The sequence below is a fragment of the Cyanistes caeruleus genome, chromosome 18 (genome assembly GCF_971803275.1).
Source record: "Cyanistes caeruleus chromosome 18, bCyaCae1.hap1.1, whole genome shotgun sequence".
NCBI lineage: Eukaryota > Metazoa > Chordata > Aves > Passeriformes > Paridae > Cyanistes > Cyanistes caeruleus.
The window spans coordinates 10,009,147-10,021,421 of NC_141718.1; the positions used below are offsets into that span (position 1 = coordinate 10,009,147).

General features: G+C 41.5%; 1 long non-coding RNA gene across 3 annotated transcripts in view; it reads left to right on the forward strand.

The window, feature by feature from the left end:
* Positions 1-12,275, forward strand: part of LOC147649928 (uncharacterized) — a 16,912-nt gene continuing 4,637 nt past the window's right edge. For 2 of the 3 annotated variants that reach the window (XR_015277666.1, XR_015277667.1), the window contains exons 1-3: positions 1-302; positions 857-958; positions 11,126-11,312. This is a non-coding gene — a long non-coding RNA (uncharacterized LOC147649928). The remainder of the gene's footprint in view (positions 303-856; positions 959-11,125; positions 11,313-12,275) is intronic. The other variant, XR_015277668.1, reaches the window with a different exon arrangement.

Genomic DNA, 12,275 nt, shown 5'->3' on the forward strand with positions numbered 1-12,275 from the left:
AGAATCACCTGGGAACAGCAGAATAAAGGTGCCAGCAGCCACTAAAATGCCAAATCCTCAGGATTTTGTGCCCATTTAGCATTTGCTTGGCTCTGCTCAGGAGGAGGGAAAGGTCTTGGCCTGGAGCAGCAAACTTCCAAGGGAGCAAGTTCTGGGAAAATTATCATTATGGGGGGAAAAAATAATTCATTCAGAAGTGCTTCAACCACCTGAGAAGCCTTAACAGGAGCTTGGAGAGATTCTCCACAAAGCTCCAAGTTTTCCCTAGTTCCCTTTTAAAACATGAGAGACTTTTATTTGAAGTAAGCTCTTGTTTCCAGGGAAAAATAATCATTATTTCTATTTAAATAAATGCTTGGAACATTCTTGCCTGCCTTCCTGTGGATAATCACAGGAAATGTATTATGGGCTACAATATTTGATGGTGGTACAGTGTTTGTAAGTAAAGCAGGACTGGTTTTTGGGTATGTTGTGGCTTGGGAATTGGCTTTTTGAAACTGATCTTTGAAGTTCTTAATAAGAGCACTTAAAGTGGAGCAGGGACAGTAGCAGGCTGAGTGAAAAAGAAAATGTGAGATAAGGAGGATGCACTTAAGGGAGAATATTCAGGGGAAGGTAGCAAGTCTTGAAAATGGAAGGAAAGGGATTGTAGTGAGGGTTTGAGGGTAAAGAATGGATTGAGAAGCAGGAATGATAAATGCTGGCAGCTGAGGGATGGGTAAGCAGCTCAAAAGTTGAGGAGAAGAATGGTATAAAAAATGAAGTTTTTGGAATACAGCTCAGATAAGTAGGATGGCTTCAGAGATGATGGATTAACTGTTTTACATTTCACTTCAGCTCTGTGTTTGGGTTTCAGGAGAGTGTCGGGGGCGAGCCAGGACTCTCTCTGATAACACCCATACAAACAACAAACTGACTATCTCCTGGTCTCCTCAGTCCTGCAACAGTCACTGACTTGGTGAGTCTTGCCCTGTCTCAAGTCACCTCCAAGTCCAGCTTGACTCCCAAACCTCAGGGACAAGAGTTGTGTCACTGATCTCGAGATGGGCTTGCAGCATTCTGCTGCTTGTTCTCTTTTCCTCAGTGCTGTAGGCTCACACAGGGAGAGCTGAGGCTCTCTGAGATGTCTGGGCTGGTTTGTGCTCAGCGATTTTGTGTGGAAAAGCAGAATGGAGTCTCTGCAGCCCCCCTGTGCCATCAGACCCAGCTCCAAACAACGTCTGCATTCACTTCATTCATTTTTATATTCTACCTCAAGCAGCATCTGCCAGCTTGTGCTCATCCAGAGGTCATCCAGCAAGTGTTGCCAGTGTTCTTTCCCCTTAAATTCTAAAATATCTTTTCTGATGAATATTAGAGGTTGCTTTCAAGAATTTTTAACTGAAAATATGCCCTTTTATATTCTGACAATCCTGAAAATACTGGTTAATTCAAGGTAATGATTGCTCTTTTGGTATTGAAACTGATGTCAGGGTTTGATCCTTGAGGGGGCTCTGAAACCCAGTTGGACTTTGGCTGTAACTTGACCAAATTAAAAGTACACAATTAAAACAGAAAATAAACTATGTAGATTACTGAATGTGTGGTTGTGGCTTATGTTTGAGCTTCATGAAGCAGTCAGAGCAGGATGGTCTCGCCTGCTGTTCCCTTTTGTGCAGAGCATGGCTGAAAGCGCTACAGAGTGCTGGAAATCTCAGGCTGACAATTCTTTTCCCTTTTACTAAAAGGTTACTGAGTTGAATAAAAAAAAGAAAAGGGGAAAAAAAAAAAGGAATTTGTCCTGTCCTCTGCTTCCTTCCATCCCCCCAAACTGGGGAAAGCCCAGGGATTTCATGCTGCTCACACATCAGGTCTCACTATTTAGGCTGCCAGTGTTTTGTACAGAAATATTTGTTTGTAGGTTATTTTCTTAGATATCTAGAACAGAAATGTGTTTTTATAGCCCAAGTCTAAAAATACTTTGCTTCACCTGTGTTTTTGCTTTGTATTGTTAATTCACTGCATTCCTACTCACACTGAGCAGTCCCCATAATATTTTGAATAGCTGAGACGATTACAGGTACTGGATATGTCTAATTATAGGTGTCTGAGAGCATAACATTCCTGGTAGAAAAATCATGATCTCTGATTAATGCATTTGCACTCATCTCTGCCTTCTGAGTTAGTGTTTTCTTCAGCCACAAGTGCAGCTGATGATTTGCAGTGATGAATGACAGGAAAATTTGTAAACAACAAGATGATGATAAAATGTGAATTCAACAGGGCTTGAGTATGTTAATATCTGCTGGCAAATGCTGCTTTCTAAGCTGATATTATTTTAAAAATCGATTTTAAGAGCTAAAACCACTTGAAGGAGCGTGGATGATTTCACAAAATGATATGGCCATAGGGCATTATATGGAATAATTGCATGTTTAGGACAATTTTTAATATACTTGATGGCAGCAAAAAGCTGTGTGTTCGTAGATGCTTTTTGTATCTTTATTAAGTAAATTTGGTGTCAGGAAAGACAGAGCTGATATTTGAATGTTCTCTCTGCCACACTGGAAGCTGTTGTTTTGTAGTCTCCTGGGAATGTGGTGGCTCTTACAGGGAAAACACTAAACTGGGCCAGCACACTGGAAGAATTACATTCCACTGCAACACACTGGAACAAAATAAACCCTGTCCAACCCACTGGCAGTACCAGTGAAGGACAGGGGAAGCTCAGGGTGTGTAGCAGTTGTGTTTGTAAAACCAACCAAACAACAAAACCTTCCCCAAAACCCACAAAAATTAAAAATCCTCCAACCCCACAACGAGGAGACCCCTTTTAGCCATCCCAGGTGGGATGGAGTGGCCATTTTTCACAGTGATGTGGATTTGGTGACCCTCATGGCTTTAGACTGCCCATGTGGTGGCTCTTCTCCATCTGCTCCTTGCCACTCCGTTCTCCAGGAGAATCCTGAGGAGCTGGACAGGCCATGTCTTTTAACAAGAACTGATACCCCAGGCATCTTCCAAGAGCATTTTGGGTTCTTGGGTTTTCCAAACCTTGTTGAGGAGGGGACTCCCTGCAGGGCTGCTTGGTTCTGTGTTGGGTTAAGATCAGCTGATGTCAGTCCATGTGAGATGGAGCCCTCCAAGGCCCTGTTACAGATCACTGGAAGTTACTTGGTTCAGTCTGAGGTTTGTTCCCCTCTACCTCAGAGGTCGGGTGTGCATTGCAGACACCACTGATTCATTGAAAGTCACGGAATGTAGCTCTCCAGACTGTATTTTTGATTTCCTAAGTGTTCAGAACAATGTGTTAAAGGTCTCTCTCTTATTCTGTAATGTAGCGGTGCACGGTGTTGTCAGTCACCTTTTATCATGGCTAGATAGATTCTCCCCCTTAATTGCCATGACAAATTCATTTGCAAAACCTCTGAGGTGGATTGTTGACTTTTTGCATTGGAAGGAAGGTGGCCTTTCTGACCAAGCACTAAAAACAATCCGAGTCCACAAAATCTTGAGTGTTATTAGTGTCAAAGCCAGCTCTGTACTTGTCATAATATTGTGTTCTGTAATTCTGTGCTTTGGGTAAATGGGTCACTAGATAAGATTGACAAAAGCCTCAGCAATGAAAGGTTTTAAGCTGGAAACTGGATGAGAAAGTAGAGCAATTTCTTTCAAGAGAAATTACACTGATGTTATTTGTTATTGCTGCAGTTAGAGATCTGTCAGTGTTTCCAATTTAAAACCTTGCTTTCTAGAAGACTAAAAACATGTATTTCAAGGCAGAACTTTTAATGTAAAGATTTTTTATTTTTTTTCCCCTGCTATCTCTCTTATGTGAAAGTTAGTAATAATTTCTTATTGCTCTGAGAGAAGCAGGAAAACATTGATGGTGGATGGTCTTCCTATGTTCTCCAAAATGGAGCAACTGGTCTGGCCAGACCACACTGGTGTGGTGACATTCCTAATCCTTTCTGAATTGAGAACCAGTACATGGGTACTGATCAGCACAGGTCTCCTCCTTGTATCTGGTAAGTGCCTAAGTCACTTAAAAAACAAACAAAAACCACCCCAGCTCCAGACATACCCAGAAGCTTCCAATTCCTAAAGGAAAAAAACCATGAAACTTCAACAAAATGCTATTGAGAATGGATAACCCAGTATTTCTTTCCAAAAGCTACTCAACACTCCTTGGAAGTGAAAAGGCACTAATACCAATACTAGAGTATTTTTCTGTGTTAGCTATATGAGGTAGAAGGAAATGTGGTGAGATGTTCAGATTCAAGTACCTCTTGGGGTATTTTGGTAACTTCCTGACAGGTAAAACTGGGCCTTTCCACATCTTTCCACTGTTTGCTAGAGGCGATCTCAAAGACTTCACTGGTAACACTTCAGTATATTTTTAACAAAAAAAATGTATATTGGCAGCATGGAAGTGACAATTTTGAGATGTGCTTTGTTTGCAGGGGTTATTTTATATTTGATTTGAGGTTGTTTGGGTGGTTTTTTTCCCTGCTGTACTATTTTGCCAGGCTCTTCATGTGACAACCTGTCAGCTCAAGAATTCCAGTGTTAGTATGGGCTGGAGTTTTGGACACAGTGAAGGGAACAAGACAAAACAGGGAGTGTACAGAAGAGATTGTAGCAGTGAGAGTCATGCTTTCAGTCTTCCCAGCCATCCAAGTTTATCTTGTTTTTCCTTGTGCATTTCTAATGAAGAATTGGGAATAAAGAGAGAACTTGGGTATAATTCTGTGGGTTTTGGTTTCTTTTTCTTTGAAGCTCTGACTGCTGCATGTGCCCTCCACATGGACCAATGTGAAAACTAAAAGCATCTGCAAAACAGGTTTGTTTTCAGCCCACAACTGTGTCATGGCTTGCACAATCTTGCAGAGCATGAACAAAATAAATTTCCTGAGTGCAAGAAAAGTCAGTAGTTGGAAACCTGCCCTTTGTCAATTATCTGCAGTTTCTCACCTTGCTGTTGCCTAAACCTGTTAGTGATGGTGAGTTTGGAGTATGGTAAAACCAAAAAAGCAGCTGCAAACACACTGGGCCCGTGCGTGGTTACAAATCCAGAGTGAAGGAAAGACTCTCACTGCTTGTTCAGCAGTGAAAGGGTGCATGCTTTGGTGCCTCTGAGGGACCTGGAATGTCGGAAAGACTTTGTCACGGTGTGTGATGCCTCCCTCTGAAAGCTCTGCCGTGCAGAGGGGACACAGGTATGCCTGACTTAGGTTTCCATGGAGATTTCTTGTCCCTTATTACCATAGGTGGATTTTGCACATAGTTTTTCTTTGCCTAACCTTCTCTAGTTTCCTTTTCTGTTTTGTTTGGTTTTGTTTCGAGAGGGGGCAAAAGGATGGTGTGTTTTTTCTTATTGTTTGGGATTTGCTTCTTTGGGTTTGTTGTTGTTTTTTTCCTTTTGGTGCTAACAAGTTGTGAGCCCTTTGGGGTTTTTTTCCTTTCTGGAGTGAAGGGAGGGAGAAGCAGCTGTTTCTGCTCAGTGTCTGTGGGCAGAACAAGCTGTGGGTGTTGCACCAATGGCTTTTCCTAGGAGCTGCATCCATAACTCGTGTGCCAGCTGGTAACCCCAGGCAGGACAGGATTCATGCCCAATCTCCATTTGAGGTGATGTCTCTGCTTCACTTCTCACAATGAAAACTGATGTGCACTTGCAGCTCTCAGCAAGCCAGTGGAACCCTGGCTGTACACGTTCGATGGGGAGCGTGCTTTCCAACAAACAGAATGAGTTGCTCAAGTGTTATTTTTAACTGTCTCCTGTTGCCTTTAACTGTATTAGCAAGGCTAGCACTACATTACTTTTCCCTTTTTAAAATAGCAAAAGATGTGTTTCTTGTTGCAGAAGATGAGCTAGGAGGATTTTTGGTTTTTTAATGGAAATAAACCTATTGGCCTGGGCTCCCTCTCCTACATGACCTCCTTTTCCCCCATCCAAGGAGGCACTGAGCCACCAGACATTTGCAATGTAACCATGAAGTGCCACTGTATTTCTGCTTTTATGTGCTGTTACTGAATGTTAGTAAGGCTGAATGCATGAGGTATGGGGGTGTATTAGGAAGTGGTGACCAAGCAGATGTGGATAATTTGGCTGTGCAATAAAAGAAACCGCTGTGTCTTTAGGTGAGAGAAGTGTTGGTCTGCAGCAGTTGGGTTTGTGAGAGTTGGTGAAAGGAGGAGAGGAATGAAAGATACACAGAAACTGAAGTGAGGTGGTCATAGAACTGGAAGAGAGCAAATGATGCAAGAAGAAAAGTTAAATTTTAGATATATGTCATCAAACTTGGATACATGTTTAAGTTTCACTGGCAGAGAGCTTTCTGTCTCTTTCAACAAATATTACATTAGGCTGTTAGACTAGGCTAATGTTGGTTTTATTAATTAAGCTCATTTGATAGCCTGAACCATAAATGTATTTCTTCTAACTTGGGCTTAATTTTCAAAAGCCTTAATAAAAAATTGAAAAGTGTCAGTAACACCATATCTAAGAAACTAAAATTCTTATTTGCACATGTGCATGGACAAAATGGGGAAATATGACATCATACTGCAGTAATTCTAACAAGAGAATAACAACACTGACAGCCAAGAATCTGAGATTACTTAGCAGGCTTAGTGAAGCTGGTGGTGCAGAATTTCTGAATTTTATCTTTTATTCTAACTGTAGTTAGCCTGGATTAGAAATTCTTGACTGTTTTAGAAGAGCAGCAGTCCTTCAGTGCTGAAGTAGTTGGTTCTATTACTGTTAACCATAACATTTAAGCACTCATGTACTGAGAGTTTTGTTGAAATGTTTTTCTTCGTGGCCTTGTGAGACTGACAGTCATTGCCTTTCTTGTACTTGCATAAAAAATTACTTAGAAAAGTGAATTATCTTTAGGTAATTTCATATGGAAAGGGAAAAACTGGTATTATAGCAAAAAGATTTGTTATCCTGAGCTCTTGGCTTTTCCTGCAAGTGTTTTGCTTTGTCTTGCAGAGTGTGATAAAAATCAGACTCAAGATGGGGCTCATGCTTATGGAACTGTGGTTTTAAGAAAGGGCCTTTTTTGTTTGGTTAAAAGTGTTAATTTTACTGTCTAACATGAATATTAAATGCAAGGTGGTACTCCTGAAATGAGCCTAACGAGGTGAAAATGTTATGTTCTATAAAAATGAAGGGTGTATGATCACTAAATTAGTTTGATATATCTGTGAAACAGCAGCCACCCAGGAAGAACCACACAATATTCGTGCTATTAAAGCTCAAAACAGTCTAATCAATTCCAAAAGTTCAATTTCTGTTCCTAAAGGCTGCTTCCATAATGAATTAAGGGAGGCATATCAAATGTAATAATGCATTGTTATGAAGGTTTCAGTAAACTTGCCAAATGTCAGGCTGCTGGTCCAGTCATGGCGCATTAACTGCTGTGATTAAAGCTGAGCTGTCCTCAGAGCTCACCTGGCTTTGGGAATTGAGCTGCAATATCCTGCCTGGGGCAGGAGGGAAGTGCACTACAAAGGTTACACTGAGCAGTGAATACTCAAAGTATTAGATTTCTAACAGGTTTTGTGCCTGTTTCTCTGCAATGGAGCATACAAATGCTCTGTAGTCTGGATAAGGTAATAAACTATTCCCTGTATTTGGCGAATCTGCTGCTCCCCCAGCTGCAGTGTGGCAGCAAAAAATTACTTTCTGTAACTGTAAACACTGCATGGAATGGCTATTTTTGGGTGAGAATGGGAAAAAACCTTTTCATATTTGACTAGAAGTCCTATGTAAGAAACAAATGTTAGTTCCTGTTTCTGGGTAGGCTCAGTTTAGAACTTGTACTGGACAGTAAGGTTAACTCTTGGTAATTTATGGATGAGCTTCTGGTTCCTTTGTGTCACTCAGCACAAAGGAATGTTAATGCTGATCTTACCAGACACTGGTGGATTTCTCTAATGTCATGTTCAGTGGAATTATGTCTGGAATGAATGTGTGCATAGCTGAAATGTTAAGAAAATGTTTCAGGAGGGAAAGCTGAGCTCTTTTGCATACACATAGCTAAGAAACTGCTCTGTGATCACTAGCAGGAAATGGTAACTGCTTAATTAGGGGCAGGGGAACACGATCTATGTGCAGACTTTTATATTCCAAGATAAAATAATCAGAACTGATTGAGAAATGCAGGACAAGATTTGTAGATAGAGGTTGGGTTGTGATAGTTTCTATGAAAAATCCTATATTCATAGATCAGTTTTGCTCCAAATGATGCCAAAAGCACCTTGCAGGCTGAATGTAGAGGTCACATCAGCCATCCCTGGTTAACTGTGGCCAATGGAGCAGAGCAAAGCTACCTGAGAAAGCAGGGTAGAAAATGATGAAGAATGATGGATCCAGCTGAAAAGAAGAGGTGAGATTCAGTGAGCAGACAGCAGCTGAAGCAAGTTGAAGTTTAGCTGGGACACCGGGCTAATTCCACCCCAAACACTGCATGGCAGATGAGGAATCACTCCCCTCAGAAAGAAAATGAGTTTCAGGGTAACTTGCTCCACATTCAAGAACTCTGAAACCTGTTCTTGGATTGGAATATTTCCCTGTGCAGGCAAAGTGGATGAAGGCATTCAGGAGTGACAGTGTAATAATTAAATCTTGAGTTTGGCTTGCAGAGGGAAAACCATTGTGTACAATCAAGTGGGTGGTGTTTTGCTTTTGTTGAGACTGCAGAAAGATGTGCAACAGCAAGTGGTGGAAGGCAGGATTTTCCCTGGATAGATGGTTTCTCATTATTCATGAAATGCTTATAGAAAATGCCTTGCATGCACGGCAGCAGTAGGGGGAGGACTGTGAGCAGGGAGAGAAGGACACAGTGGAATGTCACTCCCTTCCTTGTAGTATAATGTGACCTTTCCATTAAATTAACATTGTGCTGTTTGCACAGAAGGAGAGCTAAGACAGAAAGCATTTTTAGGGGGCAATAGTCAAGTTAATTAGGCAGCTGTAACTTACTCTGTACGTTAAGAGCTCAAAAGCAGGGCATGGGCAATGGGGGTTTATCATTGCTTTGCAGTCCATCTATTTTGAAGGAGTAGCTTTGTGTTGATTGTGAAATCTGGCCTGTGACGTTGTTCCGAGTTCTGTAGCCTGGACCTGTTTTTTCCCAGTGTATTAAGAGGGAGGTTTTAACTTTAATTCCTCAATGACTTGCTGCTAAAAGGTTTAGGCATCCTCTCTGCTGATCTAATGAGCAGAAAGGACAGATTTCACAATCCTTCTTGGTGTGGAGGACTGTGATATTTCATGTGCCTGTGTAGCAACCTCTGAGCAGTAATCCTGGAGTAAGGCACAGCTCTCCAAGAGAAACACTGCTTGATTTTGGTCTGTGAGCATTTCACTTCATCCACACCTACTCAATTTCATTTAAGGGTCAAAAAGATGCTTCATAAAGCTGATATGATGTATTAAAATTCATAATGGCTCATTCATACACAGCATCCATTACAAATCTCCCCTTTTGAAGAATGACTCTGATTTTTTCCTAGGTTCCCTTACTCATAAAAGGCACATTCTAGCTGTGTTACATCAGGCTGCAGATAACAAGCCATGTGTTTGAAATAAAGAGATTGCAAAGACGTTAGGATTATTTGTAATATTTTCTCTTCTGCAATTAAAGTCAGTAGGTTCCAGAACACACTGAAGCCAGTGCTGGTCACTGTGTGCTCTCTGCTGTGTCTTTGGCCTTGAGCTAAGGCCTGTGGCACTGCTGGGAGGGTGAAATCATATCATTCTTCATCTGTTAGAGCAGCCCTTGGACTGCAGTCCTTCAGTCTGAAGCGTATTTACTTCAATAGTTTTGGCCTCGATGGTTCATTTCTCCCCTGCAGGTACAACAGTGATCAGAGAGGCTCATTTGTCTGCCATGCTGAGGATCCTCATCTATCCAGGTGGCATCATTTAGTCCCAGTGTTTGTCAACATTTCCTTCCCAGTGCTTCAGGAATACAGTGGTTTTGACTTCTGCTCTCAGTTGATTCCTCCCTCTCTCCCAAAGTTGTTCTTTAGTGCTTGTACCCCTTGAACCTGGTAATTCCCACTTCAGATAGAGGAGGATTTACAGCTTTATTAGGTAACAATTGATCCTCTGGCTCATCCCTGCTTTTTGGGGAGCTATTTAATTTAAGAATAAATGAAGTTATCTCACAACTAGGGCTTAAAGCTAAAGAACAAACTTTTACCTTTATGATGGGGGAGTTAATAGCAGGAAGTCAAACCTGTCCTATCTGACACTGTTAGAATAAGACTTTTACATGAGATTGTTGATTGAATTGTGGATGAATTTTACTTGTGTGTTTGTGGGCCAGCAATGTTTCTCTCCTGTCATCTCCTGCCTGGATACAGGGGACTAGGAATGAGGAAAGGACCACAGGTTGCTCACTGAGAGCTCTAAGATCTGTACCTTGCAGATGTTCACTGGCTGCTGAAGAATGGTGTGACTGCCTTTGGTTCATGATGGCCAAGCATGACAACCTGAAGCACAACTCAGTGTCAGTTTGCTAATGCCAAAGATTTTTGCCCAAAACATGCTGAAATAGAGGGTTTGTGATCCATCTGCAGCATAATGACAGCGTAACAGTAGGGCTGAATTTAACGAGGGTTTATATTCCCTTCCTGAATGACTTCCAGAGCCAGTATTTGCTGCTCTATTTGGTGTTGATCAGTTCAGCCAGAGCAAGAAATATTTATGGCTTTCATGCACTTATCACATTAACAAGATAATTAAAGCTCTATAGCAACGGTCTTGTAATTAAACCCCAAACATATTCTAGTCCAATTCCATTGTGATGGAACTGATGTCCTTTTCCAGTGGGCAGAGAGTTGAAATACAGGATCTGTTCTTCCACTCAGGAAGCCTCTCACATACATAGGACCAACACAGTATTAGCTTAGAGCATATGGCTAAAATATTTTGTCCTTTATGTTGCTTTACTTTGTTGATACTTTGCCTTGGGTAGGGTTATGTATTTATGTGCTCAAGAAATTGAGAGCTTTTATGCTGTAACAGGAGATATTTAACTTTGCTGTCAAGACCTGCAGTAGGTGATAGGTTATCTACAGATCTCTGCCATGCACTGCTTCCATTTATATATTTATTTTTTTTTACTAGGTTACTCTGAAATGTTAGAAATTAATTCCTGGAGTCAGTGTCAGCTAAAGTGACATTGGATCAAAGCTGTGAGACAAATTGCTCATCACAGTTCAGGGAGCTGACTCCTCTGTGCAGGCAGCTGTACATCACCGGAGGCTCCTCATCCCCGCCCAAGCTCTGCTCCACGACTGGAGGAAACTCATAGGTGAATTTCTGTAAAATAAGCTCATTCTAAACACCCATCAGAGGCATTTCTGCATCTTGGAATTGTTATTTGTTTGGCTGGGTTTGTTTCTTGTCACCCTGTTTAGAGCCTGTGTCACTATGCAACAGCCTGAACTATAAAAACAATGATGTTAATCCACGAAAAATGAGAAATTAAACCTTGGCAGGATCCTGGTGATCCCTGTCCAGGTTCATCAGATGAAAGCTCTAGTTTTATTTTTTTTCAGACTTTTAGAATAAGCTCAGAAGCATAAAATTCATTTAGCTTTGTTGTCTGACTGTCAGAAATCACTCTTGCTGATAGTGAGCTTGCTTCATCTCTTAGCAAAAGCAGATAAAACATTTAAAACCCCCTCAAACCAACCCCCTAAAAACCTTTTCCAAACAGTCACTTTGCTGTTTCCATTAGCTCATCGGAAATGTTCGAATCCTTTCCTTTTGAGAAGCTGCTCTCAGTGAAATATTGTGTATGTAATTTTTTCCCTTCAGGTATTTCCACTTTGAGCTGTTCTCGTAAATTAATGTTCATTTTGATTATCTGTGTGAGATCTGGGTTGCTGTGTGGTGAGTCAGAGCAAGTTTGCTGTGTGAGCTGGAGGCTCTCAGCACCCCTGGCTTGTCAGAGAAAGTGGAGAGAATGCAAGTCTTTGTGCCTTTGCTCTGAGGTCAGCTGGGAGACACCGCCGCTCAAAAACAGTGATTTAACGGCAGTGTGACATCCAGCCTTAAAACTAATGGGACACAAACTAGGAAATCAAAACAAAGGCAGTGCTCACAGAGAATGGGCCACAGATGCAAGGCAGGCTGTGTGTGCAGCTGGCAGGGCCATCACAAACTGCTGCTCAAAATAGCTGTCCTTCAGAAAGGCAACTGGGGCTTATTCCCTTATTTACGTGTCAGACCTTTAGCAGCTTGGACTGAGCATCACTTGTGAGGAGTGTAG